The sequence below is a fragment of the Myzus persicae genome, unplaced genomic scaffold (assembly GCF_001856785.1).
Source record: "Myzus persicae strain clone G006 unplaced genomic scaffold, MPER_G0061.0, whole genome shotgun sequence".
Lineage (NCBI taxonomy): Eukaryota > Metazoa > Arthropoda > Insecta > Hemiptera > Aphididae > Myzus > Myzus persicae.
In genome coordinates, this window is record NW_019103933.1 from 327587 (window position 1) to 345014 (window position 17428).

Sequence of the window (17428 nt, forward strand, 5' to 3'; positions counted from 1 at the left end):
TTTTAATTTGGTATGAAACTTAAAATCTACCTAGAACAATTGAAGAACTAAATGAGGATATTCGTCAAGAAATTTAGTAAATTCCATTCGATATACTGACAAGAGTGATGGAAAACTTTCGAGAACTGCTCCATATGTGCGTCGGTCGTCAAGGCGATCATTCAGGTGATATAATTTTTAAAAAATAATTTGAAAAAACCTAATATAATATAGTTTTTAAAAATAAAATGTTTTTTTTCTATACCTTGTATAGCTTTTTTTAATTCACTTCAGAAATGTGGGAGTCCATTATGCCACACCCTTTATACTTGATATTAGCTACGTGTATATGTTTATTTCCCATGAAAGCATTTTTTCGATATGGTTAATAAGGTGAAAAAATATGTGTACGTACATAATACAACATCCGCATTTGACAAAATTTGAATAATCCGTGAGCTTTGTTAAGATGTTTCCGTAGGCAATAATTTACCATTGGTTTATAATTTAAATTTTAAACCCACCCCCAACCCTGCGACCCGCGCAACTCCGCTGCATCAATCGCATAATACTTAACCTCCAGCCGACGAATCGATGAAATTATTCCGATTGTTTTCAATGGTTTAAATCGTTGGACTCTCCGTTATATTTTATCCAACGCTATTATACCTGCTAACCTGAATACAACTATATAATATTATCTTCATGATAGAACCCAGCGGGAGCCTAAAACAAATGTGTACCGACCTATTTAAAGTCTGCGCCTAATGCAATAAGAGTGTCCATAATCATAATTGGGTTGTATTCATTACTAGGAATACATTTCGTAAAATTATTTAGAACTGAGTTCAAATATTTTTTAAGAATACTTATTTATTTTATTCCTTTTAGAAAATAATGTTCGTCAAACACTGATCAAAATATAAAAACAGTTCAGTAAAGTTATGTATTTATTTTGTTTTAATAATATCGAATTAATTTTTGTAAAGCTTCATTCAAAAATCTATATTTATTAATAACAATAAAATAGAATAAATCGCATAATTATACGCATTAAAAATTATAATAATAACTAAACAGCAAAAACCACTAGATATACAATACTAAGTATTCAAACATTTGTTCTACATAATTCTGAAAAGAATTGTATTGTATAGTTTCTAAGCCGGTATATAGCGTATCAAATATTTTATATTTTATAGCATAATGATACCTACTCATACATACACTGTTTAAAAGGTATGCATCTGATAATATTAAGGTTTTATTGTACCTAAGGCCTGTATTTTCATCAGAAAAACCGTTCGGTCGTCGAAAATACGTTACAATAATATTATATTATTGATTATTCGAGTACCACTCGGAATAGTATAATAATGTATAGGTCGGTGGCAATTTACTAAAAAGACATGCAAATAAATGTGAGTGGAGGAAAAAGAAACCTAACTCAGAGAAGTAAAATGAACGAATGAAAAAAAAATACAACTTAAATAAAAAAGAAGATCTTAATCTAACTCGTCTAAAAATCGGGCACACCCGAGCACACTACTTTATAAACGAACAAGACGCCAACTCAGTGCGTAGCCTGTAATACAATATAATGTATTAACCATCAAGCACCACCTCATTAAATTCCCACATTCAGAAACCGTCAGAAATCAAAATAACATCACCGAATTCCTCCATCAATCACTAAAATGGAAGTAGAGACAAAATTAATAGTTACTAAATTGAATACACAAACACTGAGACTCATCAAAGAAACTAATATGGATTATTCGTATTGTAATAACATCAAACATGTACTACACACATCATGATATTGTATGATTGTATTATATATATATATGAGCATATAAAATTGACAGCCTATGGCCCAGATGCCGAGATTTGTCCTAATAATAATAATAATAATCATAAAAAAGTACCCATATATAATATAATATGTCCATATCAAGTGCGTTATTATAGAAGTCGCCCTCCTCCTCCATCGACATGACTACATACCGTAAATAAATAATATCGTAATATGAATACATAATACATACAGGGTGATTCACCAAGCGTAGTCTCCCCTTTTTTCTTTTAATTATGCATATTTTAATGAAATTATGATTTCTGGAATTTTCAAACATACTTAGACTATTTTTTTTAAATACATACTTAATTGAAAAATGTCAGTGCTTGTTGGAAAATATTGGCGAGGTATCTTTTGCAAGTGTCTTTTTTAAAAATGCCAGAAATCATAATTTGAATAAATTAGGAGGACGAACATGGTTGGTGAATCATCCTATACATGTATACAAAAATTACAATGGATACCTGTACTATTTCGTATAATACACACACGCGCACACACGGGTATGAATATCAATATGATATCAATATATTTCTGGATTTGATAAACTTTTGTCAACCCCTGAATGCGATCAGAATAAAATTTAATCATTAGAGCACACACTCTCTTGGTATATACCAGCCACCTTTTCAAAATATCAGTCAATATACAGACATACTGTACCTATAAGTAAGTAAACATCATTTTGCATGAACTCGAATTGATTCGGAATTGTGAAAAGGTGCTTCAGTTGCTTTTACCTTATTATTTATTCGTATAACAAAAGGCCTCGGGGAAAATTCCCCCCCCCTCCCGCCTCTACAGTCCATAGCTGATTGCCTGCTAAAAACCACATTGATTTGTAAATCGTTCATTACAAACAATAGTTTATATCGTATTTACTACACGTCTACACACAGTATTATAATCACTTTATGTTGTAAAATTATTAGTTATTTCTATCCTGCAATATCTATACCTACAAATTACAATTAATTATTTCTCCATTTCCGTCAGTCATCAAAACGTACCTATTTACGATTTACCTATACAAATTTAATGATTAACAATTTTATAATTTATAACGCAGTCGTTAAACCGTATCGAATCTATAGTGAAAATCTATAATGAATGCATCAAACAAAGTGAAGTGGCTTATGTCTGGTTTATCTTAGCAGCGTCACTGGGCGTACAACAGATAAAATCACAAATGACAAAAGTTAGGATTATTTGTTATATGTCAACTTATCGACCGATCCTCCCTACTGAATTTATTATACAAGCACGAGGAATGAGTAATCTCAGCTGCAGTCACTTTATACGTAAGGATGTGAGTGTAGTGGAAAAGCACTAAAGACTAAAACTGAATTTATTTTAAATAATATATGCATTATACAGGATGTTGTTTTTAACGGAACTCGGAAGTGTTTTCCATTCATTTTTATTTTATATTTCTTTATTTTTTTATGAATTTAAACAAATATGCCCCTACGTGTTGGAAAATAAAGTCAAAAACTATTTTGTTTTTATTTCTACTGCACTAATTTTTATAAATCATAACCGATGACTATAATATCTGCAGACCGCGCATACCTAACTGATTTTTTTATAGATAATACCTATTGTGAAGCACGATATTTTTGAAACCCCATTTTAATTAATAAATGTGTTATCGATTGAAACACATCTATACTTTCCAATTATTATTTTTAAATATTTTCTAAGTTATTAAAATATAAGGGTGGCATGAAAAATATGGTATGCAAACTATACATGCTTATAACTTAAATCATACATATACCAGTACATAATCTAAGCTTATAATATATAATTATAACCATTTGTTATATATTTTACACATCGACGTTTTCAAAAAACAATATTCAGTTCAGGATGTTCAACTTAAAATAATAGTCACACTTCAATAAATTTAAAATCTAAAATATAGCGGATAAAAAAGCTATAGTGAAATACTTTTGCAAAAACTCTGTTAGTCGTCTTATCGTCTATAATAAATATAAGCACTACAGCTATATTAAAGCAATAAAAATAAAAATCGAAATACACCTAAAACCGTTGAAAAAAAGTGTAGTGACAATAGCACAGTTGTCTTGCGGTGGAAAAAAAGTATATACAGGGTAATTCACCAAGCATAATCATCCTCCTTCAATAATGCAGTTACTTAAAATCTTAAGTGTGACTACTTGCAGACTTTTAGAATTTTCATACTAATAAAGGACTAATCTATGGCGGTTCAAATTTCTTTTTTTTTCCAAATAACAACCGTCTTTTTACTGTAAATTGTTAGCAAACGATTTTTTTGAAATTTTATATGTATCTAAGTCGAAGGAGCAGATTTTAAGATATTAATAACATTATGTATGTATAATTAAGGACAAACGTCTTTACCAATGGGTTCACACAAGATTGAAAATGTATGTAATACTTCATCTAGTACTTATTATATGCTCAAACAATTTTCACAAAATATAAAATATTAAGATACATAAAAATATTTTTAAACCACTATAGCCACCCTCCACACCTAACCATATCGTTAATACATAACGGAACTATCCTTACAAAGTCAAATTGCTCGAAAACTACTGTTTCGAATTTTGATTAAGATGTATCAAAAATAAAAATGATTATCTACTCAACAATTTAAAATTTAAAAAAAGTGTTCGCTTTTTTTAAAAAAATAAAGAAGTTTTCTTCGCCGCGGGAAATGTCTAATAACATGAATGCAGAATCTAAAAAGTTTAAATCGTCGTGTTTGGCATACTCAAAAATTTAAAAAATCAAAATTCGAATGAACGCGCTTACAATACAGAGGATGCTTCAGGATAGTCAAGTGTACAAAAAAAAATCAAAGGGAGCTCGATTACACCCTTCGGCGAACCACCCTGTATACACTGTATACTATTTCGTAACGTAACGACGTCGACCGTTTATCGCAACGGTGTAAAGCGCACCTACCCCCCTCGCCACGGGTAGAACAATAATTTACGGCCACGAACCTCGAAATTCGAAATTCGAAAGACGCATAGAGGGAGGGGGAGAAAAAAACTCCGTTACCGCAACGACGATATCGGCCCGAAAACGCTTTACTTTCGGGGTGACACAATTGTTTTTGGCGACGACTACTGAACGCGTGGTGCACGGACACAAGCGCCACGCTCACGCACACATATCAAAAATATCTCCTCGGCGGGGCGGGCACGAAATGCCGCAACGCGCAAGCATCGTACCAATCGAGCTTCACAATAATAATAATAATAATAATAATAATACAATATAATAACATACGTATATATGATACGAGGACAGCAGGATTTTCGCAGATGGCGTTTTCGCTACGAATCGCTTTTTCGTTTTAACTCTATTTCGTCTCACTCGAATTGCGCGTAATAATAATATATATAATTGTGTTTATGCGTGCCCAGTGTGTTGTATATTATTATGATATAACGTTATGTATGGGAGCACCACGCAGTGTGCTTAATACGACATTATCAATATGTATATCTATATATATATGAATTACATGTGTTGTAAAAATATATTTTGTATGGCGTGTAACGAAAAATCCATAACGGTAATATTTTTCTTTTTTTCTTCATACATTTACGAGGTAAGTATATAATGTTGTGTCGTGTGTACGGTGTGATACATTTACGACGTTCGGCTACACCGTAATAATATTTTCCTCAGTCAATTTTGGCGCGTTTCTTTTTTCATATATACCAGCACGACGTTATACTGCAGAGTTTGATGTATTTTTAAAAACGCTATTAATTTTACGATGCCATTAACAATTTTCTATCGTGGTGGATTTTTTGATTTATTTTTTTATGGCTACCTTTGTGCTTGTAGACAATTATTTAACAATCTGAAGGGAATTTATTACTTCCCAAAGAATTACTAAAGTAAACATTAATTATTCAATAGAGTGACGAAATGGATATATTATTTTGTAATATATAAATATTTTTAGAAAATGCATTTTGCAATCGTTTGTGAAATTAAACGTATTGCTATAGGTTGATTACTAAAAAAAATAAATAAAAAGCCTATTATGATAAAAAAAAAATAGTAAAAGATTTGATTGTTTTGAATAATAGAGTGTTACAGTTAATGCCTACATAAATTTTAACAGTTCCTACAAAAATTGAATTTCAGAATCTATAGCCAGACAAATGGATCTTCCTGTATAACGTTAAGGGTAATATTTCACTACGTTTAATAGTACTATTGCGTATACGCATTGTTCAAACTCCATTCGCATCCGAACAGTAGCGAGAAATATGTGTACGTACTGTGCGCGCGTGTGATTTACAGAACAACATATACCTATATAATATTATGCATTTACGCATGATATATTACACAGACTGTGGTATGCACGTTTGGAGAATTATTAAACGATATTATATCATGTCGAGGAGAGATTATTATTATTATTATTATTATTATTATTATTATTATTATTAGGAATAGGACAATAATAATTAAAAACAGCTGAAAGATCCACAGTTTTTAAAAACTCGACAGTTGCGTGTAGAAAAATGATCAATAGATACCTATGTTTTTTTATTGGGAAACAATAAATTATTATTTCTTGTATTTCATTCCAAGATTTTCACGTTAAGTTTTAAGTTCAAACAATCCATACTTGCGCATTTTCTTAAATGCCTATAATTAACATAATACCTACCTTTATGACAAAAAAATATGAGGTTGCATAATAATATATTATGATCGTATTAGGTACCTACATTATGTATGTATTATAAATTTATATGTATGTGTGCGTTATGTTAAATGTTTTATTGATTCAATTAAAAAACATGCTTGTGAAGTTTGGGAGGTAGAAACCTGAGCTCCCCGGCCACAACCACGTCACATCAGTGCAGTTACGATACGTCACATGCTGCAATAGTGACATATGTACATATAGCCACACCTTTATATACCTAAAATATTCGACAGTGTGCCCCAAAAGCTATGATTCCGCTCCCGCTACACACATCCAAATTATCAACAATGTATAAAAACAAATCAAATGCTATTTTAATTAAGTTGACTAGCCGCAATCTACATAAATGTAAATAAATTATTGTAGACTCAAAATCTATATTTAACCATTTTATTTTATTTTTATTTTATTTTCAATAAAAGTTTTTGAGATCCGAGGAGGGTTCAAGGTGGATGTATAGAGATGTACACACTCTGATTATAAATTGATAGAAAAATGTACACCAGTTGTGATTGCAACCGAAAGCGCTGACTGCCCGGTGAGGGCTCATAATGTTCATATTTCTATACGAAAATGCTTGCAAGTTTCAATGTCATAAAAATACAAGATATCAATTATTAAATTTGAACCATGAATAACTTAGATGGATTTTGATTAACATAAATTGATTATTGATAATTAACCACATTTTTTTGAGAATATTGACTTGTGGAGTAGATTAAAGACATGCTACCGAGTTGTGTTATAATTAAAAATTACAATTTATAAATGTATTGTAACCATCGCCATAACTAAAATACATTAATTAAAGTACGTAATTGTAAATTTATTATTTCCTTAATTCCGGAAAGGTAAAGAAAAAAAATTACTTTTAAGGTACTATCCGTCGCAAGAGGATTGCCCGTCTTGGTTTTATTTATCTCCAGGCAACGCAGAGTATTACAGCTAGTGTTCGCGTAATATAAATGTATTATTTAGATTAACGTGTTAACTCTGTACCTACCAGCGGTTTCCTTCGTTTTGAAATGTATAGAGGTATTAGCTATTCCCTGATACGTGTCTATTGTCAGTTTCATTATACAGAATGATATAAATAATAAATTATAAAAACGAATACTGGCAGTCATATATCCCATACTACATGTACTGCAGTGACTCGGCGAGGATCGTAAACGATCAAACTGATGGTTACTAATAATATATTTAATTAGTATTATCATAGAGTGAAATAAATTATATCCACTAAGCTGATAGAAATCGATTTCATTAGTCATAATTCTGTTTCCATTTAAGTAATAGTCAATAAAAGGGAATTTCGTGCATACTAGATTGACATTTAAATATATATCACAATTATACAGTCGAGGTACTACTAAATATTTCAACTGGATGAACTAGAATTGAAATGGGAATTTCGAGAAGCTAAAATTTCAAATGTTTAACTTTTTTGGTACTCGCAGCACATATGACTTATTTTTAAAAACTAAATAGCAACGACGATATTTACATACATTCGAATAAACTATTTTCTCTAAAACAATATCCGTGAAAATATTTTTTTTTTTAATTACAAAATGAACACAATTAGATGAAGTTATATACTCGATATTACGCATATTTCCGATCTTGTTAAATTACCAGGTAGGAATTTGAAAACAGAGAAAATGTTCTAAAATAAATAATAAACACTATGTAATGTAAATTAAAAAACAAAATATAGATAAACAACTTTATAAAGTGATGATTCTTTTGATTTTCATTATGCACCTTAAATTATTTTTTATCTCATCTCGTAAGGACGAATAAGTAAAATCGTTGTAAATACATATGAAAACAAAAAAAAGTCAACAACGAATTAGTATGGATAAGTAATAGATAATTCGTACATTTTAACTCGCCTTAATTTGGTAAATTTCGTGATATTCATTAGAAAAATGTTTAAACAAAATTGTTTGGAAAAAAATAATCCATCTGAATCTGTAGAAAAAATAGGTGTTACTGACTTACTGTTTGAAAAAAATTACACTGTGTTAGGCATGTTTGTATCGAAAAGGAAAAAAATTCGAAATTTTCTTAAAATGTGTATTTCGGCACTCGCTTCCTCCTGAAAACTCAGTTTCATCCAAGGTCGTCCAGCTGATATACTTTGAGACACATCTCAACGGGAATACACTGTATGCATAATATCTGTACTGGCTGTACTATATATTATATATTTAATTATAATATGTATACTAAGCACGAGCAATGCCTTGTCAAATATCGGACACGGGTGTCGGGTTCTAAGTCCTGCCTCAAAATATGTATTGTTGTATTTTTTGACGCAGTGAAAATGCGCTTTGCTCGCATTATTTTTGTTCCCGGGTTTTCGCTATGTCTCTTGGAGATTTAAACAGAAATCCGTGTAGTTTTTTTTCTTAGAGTGTTAAAGTTTATGCTCATTCAAATTGGCAAAATAAATAACGATGCGAGCAAAAAAATAAGTAAACAAATCGCTTCCGACGACGTCGAACTTTATTATACGTAGCAACTAGCAGATAACTCGCCGAGCTCATCTCTGATACAAACATTATACCTACCCGTTACGTTCATTTTTTTTTTACACTTTGTTCTCTTTGCATATACCTAGGTACCATGCACACATCCGTGTTGTTATACACGTTGTTTTTTAAATAAATGTACACTTTGTTCTCTTTACGCAGGTGTCAAACTCACATCCGCGTGTTACATGGATACATATTATATTGTATGAAACTTGAAGTATTGCTGTAAACAGTGAACCAAGCAATTTGTGCGAAAAAATGAATTTTGTAATAAATCACAGCTGGCAGTTACCTATTACACGTGGCGAGGTTTTTACCTAAATAATAATATACCCATAAAAGCACGATGTGCGTATAGTGACAATGTGATATAACGGGGAAAAACATAATTCATTGGCACACAAAAAAACCATTTAATGTTATAGCCTATTATTATGTTATATTATATTTTATTAATGGTTTTGGTATCAATTTTAGTTGTGAGAATGTCACATAATACACGAGGTAGGTAAGTAGGTAATTTACAATAATAAAGCGGGTACTGAGCAAGGTAATTCACAAAATATCTAAATATGATAAATCTAAAATTATAATATTATATAATATTATGTTCTTCATAAATATGTTAACATTATTTTCCCTGACCTTAAACTTTGTAAAAATGTAACATTTGTAGTTTGTACACAACTATACAGCCTAAACTCCTGTATATTTGTATTCCGTTCGAGTACATCGACATTGTTCGACTATTTCGTATTCATATGGACTAGAAATAAAAATATATATATAACGCTTATTTAAATATTGAAATTTCGGGGAAATTGCACTATATAACTTATTATATAACATTAATAATTTTACTTCACAATGCGACTACTAACTATGTATACGCGTCTTATTAAATTAATCAATTTACTGTTGACAAGTTTAGTACTGTTAAACTCTGAAGAATACACACCCTCGATAATGAGAGTATCAAAATTGAATTATTATAGGTACTCTCAAAGTAGAGTATAATACCAAATTTTGTCAATAAATATAATTAAAATATTTACAAGTTTACAACTCCTCTTTTATACGAGTAGGCCATTATAAATGGGTAAACGTAAATTATTTTAACCTCAAATTATATTATATCTATAACAACTGAGCAGGAGTTTTTTTTTTATTCAATAGATACGCTATGTACGCGAAAGCCAGTGACTGTTGTAAGTATTGTTTATGATATTTGTAATTTATATGATATTGTATAACTCCTTATCGGTATAAATGTTTTTATTTTACAATTAGTAATTATTATTTGTTCTTATGCATACATACTAAATATTTTACGAAATGTTTGTGTGTTTTGTGTACCGTTCAAGTTGGAAGTTTTATGTAGAAACTTTAGGAAGTGAACATTTGACGCAGGTGTTAATTTCTGTGAAAAGCCTTTTTATTCGAAATATCCTAATCAACCAGTCGTTATTTGGACTGGTTATTTATTTTTATGTGAGAAATAATTTTATTTCTTTTCAAAGTCGGTTAATTGTTTTAATATTATGTAAATACAATTTAAGCATTTCAAAATAACAACATTAAGTACCCACTGATAATTATAAGTTCCTACCATACTTTTTGTTCATTTTGAACCATCTGATTTAAATGACTTAGGAATTTACTTCAATGATAAATTGAACTTTAATTTTCACATTGATGAAATATAGCATTACCGAAAGAGTATTTTTAAAACGAAGCTGTTCTAATTTAAAAAATCAATATATGTTGAAAAAATGTTTATTTGTCAATAATAAGTCCAACTCCAATGTACTTCTCATCTCTGGTTTCCAACTAACATTCAAAATTCTCATTAGTTAGGATCGATTCAAAATTAATATTTTAGGTTCATTTCATTCAAATTGAATGTATCTTCCCCTGCTTTTTATCAAAGAGTTTCGATTCTTTTTAGAATGTTCACATTGTTTGAAAATGATATATTTTTATCAATTAGGTATTAAACAATAATAATCTGGATTATCTTGTCCTTAGATCCTAGAAAATAAAATTTTAAAATTAACAATTAAAACACTAGGAAATAAGAATTATTTTTAATAAAAATGCTAAAAAGTGTTCTCAATATTTCCCGGTTATTTTAATGAACATCGGTTTTTTGCAATCTACTTGCTGGATTTAAAAGCCTCATTCTATATTTATGTGTAATAAAAAAGTTATGATATTCTAATTATTATAGTTCATATAATACGACAGCCTTTGAAATTGTTCCATTTTTATTGATTAAATGAATTATTTATATTTTATCATATTTGATCATATTATATAATATTTCTATTTATTATTATTGTCATTTTTAGAAATGTATTATTTATTATTTAGTTATTTATTTGCTGTTTGTTGTTTTATTTATATTACGATTAGTGTGTCTATAATATAATATGGCTTCATTCATAATATCATATTTATTTATACATATTGTTTGAATATTATTATTTATGATGCTCAAATGTGTATTTTTTACTTCTGTGTTTAGTGATCAAACTATATTTATTATATACCTACCTAACTATGCATAAACGACAAAACAGTTTCAAGGACTACTAAATTATACAATTATTATTATTATTGTGTTTAAAATACTCTTGAATAGGATTGTCTAAATTTTTGATAAAAACAAGGTTGGTAAATTGTCATCAGTTATCTTATGTTTTCAATATTAAATCGATTACCATTTCTAATCGAAACAATAAAGATAACGACACAGATACAACTTTTTTGTCACATAAAAAATGCTCAAATGTATATTATGATTGATTCAGGCCATATAACGACACCAATCTTCTTTTAATTGCATTTTAGAATGCTTGTAGCGCCACTACATTTTATTCTATTTGTGTGTTTAACCATACTCAACTTTCACATGCTGTCATAAAGTTTCAATAGTTTCTGTTTGGTCTCCAGTGTCGGGATCACCATAAATTTTAGTTTTAATCTGTATTATGTTTACAGATACGTGTTGTATAAAAATAATATTTAACAATTGATTTTTCTACCACTGTCCCAAATCAAAAGCGTCAAATAAAAAATAAGCAAATAATTGTGAGTAATATACTAATATGGACCTATATGTTGGGGCAATAATGTGATATGTATATATTATATTAGAAGAACACTAAAAAATCACTTTCTATAATAGACAGGTAGTTAACTACCTTAGGGTTTAAATATATCCTATTATTAGGTTATTACTTATAATAATACAAACAATTATTTTAACATAAGATCACTCTACTGTGTTAAAGGGTTTAAAGCTCTTATTTGCAAAATTGTTTTTTGGAAGTGATTCTATGCGAGCCAAGGTCATGATGGATTTCTAGTGACATATTTCATCGAACATTTTGAAAAATGAAAATAATATCAATAGATGACAGGCCAGAATATTAATATTTGACTAGTGACTATTTTGAAGTATTTTTATTTTTATATGAAACTTTTAAAAATTGATTTTTATTCAATATGTTCTATACGACAACTACAATGTTTTTAAATACCTATTGCAATAAAACATCCAATTTGTTGATGAAATGTATATGTTTTAAACTGTTGAGGTGATAACTCAATACTCATCATTCATTAACCTGTGCATATAATCATATGCATGAGTAAATATTATATGCCTATTTTGAAATTTTGAATTTTAACGAGGTGTTTATTTGAACAGAAAATTAAACGGACTTATTTCTGTAGTGTAGACACTTGCAACTGAGCAAACATCACTTCAGAAAACTGGGGAAAGTGTTTCTTCGAACATTTAGCGAAATAGGTTTATCTGAATCATTCATGTACGTTGGTTTGAGCATTGCTCGTGTTTTGTCTGTCAGCATTCGACTTTATATACATTACACACGCGTTTGTCTGCAAAACAAACGTCTCCCTTGCAACTTGCAAGAGGCCAGTTGAGCATATCATGTAAGTGTAAAGTGCACACTCAACACGAGATGACGGATGTTTCAAATTGTAGCAATTTTGAGTATATGCATCAAACCGTCTTTTAAGTACAAACGCGTAGAGTCCATATTATTTATATATACTCACCTACTGTACTGTACTGTCAGCGAATATGTGATACACAAGTAAAAGTAACTCCTGCTGTATGATATACACTATACAGCATACAACATGCGTATGCCGTATTTACATCTACCTGCAGACATTCAATCATTATTGTGAAAATTACTTAAAATCCTTCACATCTTTATTTAAAATGTAGAAAGAGACAAGAGTATATGGCTGTTATAATTCAATTTATAAATAATGAAAACAATTTGGATAGGATTAAGTTTTTAAGTAAACAACGCGTGAAGTACTCATCGGGCATTATAAAAAATACATTTTTATTTTATAAATCTAAGAACAATAATAATTATTGTATACTTACAAATTCTTTCACAACTATTACTCCAATAGTTGTTCAATAAGTATTTTAAATTTTGAGTGGTTAGTACTTATTTATTTTTGTGTTGGAACTTTGAGAAGATACTCTTTATTTAGTTAATATTATATATAGGTAGACGAATTTTCATCTTATAGAATTTCAAAAATACTAAAATTGATTATTTTATACAGTTCTTCAATCTGAATTTATTTTATCCTATCAAATTGGTAGGTATATATTAAGCAATTATTGGAATATCGCTTTAAATGTGATTTATGACATGTGTAATTGGCCTATAATGTCACTTTAAATGTGACAGAAAATAATATACACATAAATATAACACCTATGGTATGGTTGTTCATAAGATTTAGATATGAAAACAATGGTTAAGTGAGAACAAAATACCGGAGAATGTATAGAATACACTATATTTTATACTATTATAATATATATTTAAATATTTTGCATTTTTTTGCATAATTATACGGTTTGTAATCAATAATAATGAAAAAGTCAACGAATATTAATTAAAAATGAAAAATGGATAATTATACAATACCGTCAGGTAAACATTTCAGTTTGTTTGCTTTTAATGATGACTACATTGCATGTGCAAAAAACATAGTACCTAAATCCAAAATTATATACAACTTTATAATTATTATTATTATAATCATTACTATTATTATTCATGGCACTATGTAATTATTATGTTAAGAAATCAGTATATATGATTAGAAACATATTTGAAGCATTTTGTTTGTGCCATTGGTTTAGTGATATAATATTTATCATTTCACAATATTTTAAGCACGCTAAGTAGAATTCCTCATATGATATATATCAATGTATTTTCTATTTTTCTATACAAAATATTATTATACATACGTTGAATAAATAACTACCACATTCACTTTAGTCTTTAAAGAAATTACTGAGCATAATTAATTTCAGAAAACGTTTGAATACCAACAATATTTTGTAATTTATAATTATATTATATTTGTCATTTATTATATCTTATATCATATGTAATTTTATCAAAAACGTTTTTGTAGGAATATAAATATATGTAAGCAACAAACAGTAGGCGCTTAACTAGTACCATTGATTTTATAATATACAAATAATAAAAATAATATAAAATCAATGCTAGTATAGGTACCCACACCTGAAAGCAAATGTTAAAAATATATCAGCATTACTTACACAGAAAGACTGTATTGTTTACAAAATCTCTCTGAATCACTATTTCATATTGTTCTAACTTTTAGTTCTATTTTTTTTTTTTTACAGTTTTATCATTTTCTGTGGCACGAGTATGAATTGTACATTGTGGTGAATATATAAGTCTGTACGCCCTAGTGACTATTAGTATAATTTGATGAAATAATAATAAATTAAGATATTATACTATGCTGGCTTTATTATATAATTACCTATGTGCTTAATTTAATCTAATTTGTACTCTTCTATTTTATAATAATAATTGTTAAACTATATTAGTTGTTACTTAAAGCAATATTAATAAAAAAAATTTATATTATACTATACTATCATTCATACATAAATAATGTGCACGGAAACAAATTATACATAGTTATTCATAACTATATATACTATATACTATACCAACCACCAACTTGTACCTAGTTTATACCTACCTACGCCATAAATTTACTTTTGTTTGATGTTAGATTTATGACAACGGGTGATACGGCAAATATTTATTTCAAACGTTATTTACAGTATATTGGTCTATCGAATTTTCTAGAGCATTTGAAAACCAAATTAATAATTTCCGACATTAGATGCTGAGGGATACTGTCAATATAATTTGTATACTTGCCAAATTATTACGGACAATTTATTTGTACAATGAGTATTATAGGTACGATATTACGACAATATGATTATACTTACATTAAGCACGTTATTTAAATTGGAGGTACGTAGTATTTGTGTATTACAATATACCAAAGTTATATAAAATATTCACGTAAGAATTTTATATTTTATACATAGGTAATACATTTTTACATACAGTTGCATACAACAATTTACCTTCATAATAATGAATGAACTATAATTATTATTTTATAAATATTATTTCATTAAATTTTAATTATGAACTCTATTTATTTCATCTACTCTAGTTCTCTGTGATAAAACTATCATAAACTCGTATAGGCACTTGGATTTAAATGAAATATAAACAATACTGTATAAATGTGTAAAAAAAAGTCCAATTGAGGAGCAACCACCACTCCATAAATCCACCCCTGGGATACACACGATACACTGTATTTATGTATAAACTTAAACTCCTACCCCTCCCCATCAATAAATCCTGATAACGCCACTGACTATTATAACTTATAACTTATATTACAAACGGCATACAGCCATACAAAAGACCTGCAGCAGGTACAATAGTTTCATGCAACCGGTAAAAAATTAACCATACAGTGTAATAAAAATTGTTTGTATCAATTGTTATTTTATCATTAAAAATGTCAAGTGGCCACTGTAATTAAAAGTTTTAATGAGTTTAATGTTAATATAACCCAACTATAATACTGCAAAGTACAAACAGGATGCGTTGTTATTTTAACTTTGTTCATTTTAATGTACTTATGGGATGAAAATATTATGATTAATGTTTGGTTAGGATAGTTAAAGAAATAAAACAAAAATATAATGATATAATATGCAAGAATAATGTATGTATATATAAGTAATAACTAATAAGGCAGAAAAAAATTATAGGGTATTAGAATTATTTATTTAATTTTTTTTTGAATTATCTCAATTAAAACAAAACGGAGACACATGGATACTAGGAAAAAACATCATATAAGTACAGACTATTCTTAGCTCAGGTTAGCGCAGTCACGGTGCGTATTTCGATGTTAAATTTGAAAGTAGGTATTTACAATCTGCCAATTCAAATTGCTGATCAGACTAAGATTGATGGACAGAGCCACTATATTGAAGCTGCATTTAGCAGAAGTACTTGCGTTTTGCCGGAAAAAGTTAATCACATGAAAAATTTATAACCAATCGAAAACATCATATAAACCATACAGTAATATATTATACATTTTAATATCATATTAATAATATGTTATAGATAGGTACGTATTATGTATTTATGTTCTTCGCCTCTTCATTCAGAATATCAATCAAATCTTGAAGAATCTTAAACAAATATTGTTACATACCTATTTTAATATTTCTACTCGTTCAGCATAATGAAACAGCCTTTGAAACGGCACCTCCAAGGTTCCAAAGCCCCTTATCACAAATCCTTATCCTCTTCTCTGACTTTTGAGGTCCCGTCTACCTACGAATGTGACTTTTATAGTTTCAACTACTCAGTCTCCGCAATCGGTACATTGTCGATCACATAATTTTGACCCGACGACAGAATTCTTCAAACACGCAATGTCTTTATCACATGGACAATAATGAACATCACACTTTTGTCAAAGGCTACAGTGGCGACAATGGCGAAGACAGTGGCAAGGAACAACTTATGTTTTTTGTTAAATTTAAAAAATGTAAATAAAAACACTTGTGATACGTAGAGAATGTAGTTGTCCGTAAATAATTATTAAAGTAAAAACGTTATTACAGTGATGCCCGTGTTGCCACTCGCTCTCTTCGCTGCGCTCGGACATACAAAAAGAAAACATACTTCGATTTGCTGTGCAACGCCAACTCAAGTTGGTCACCGGGTATCCACCGCATAAACAATATAAATATAAGTGAAATCTCGATTATTATGACAGCTAGAAACTTAGTTGCGGTAGCAAAATAATATAACACTCAATGAGGAAATGTGTTAACATTTCTAAATTCTGTGTCTGTAAAAC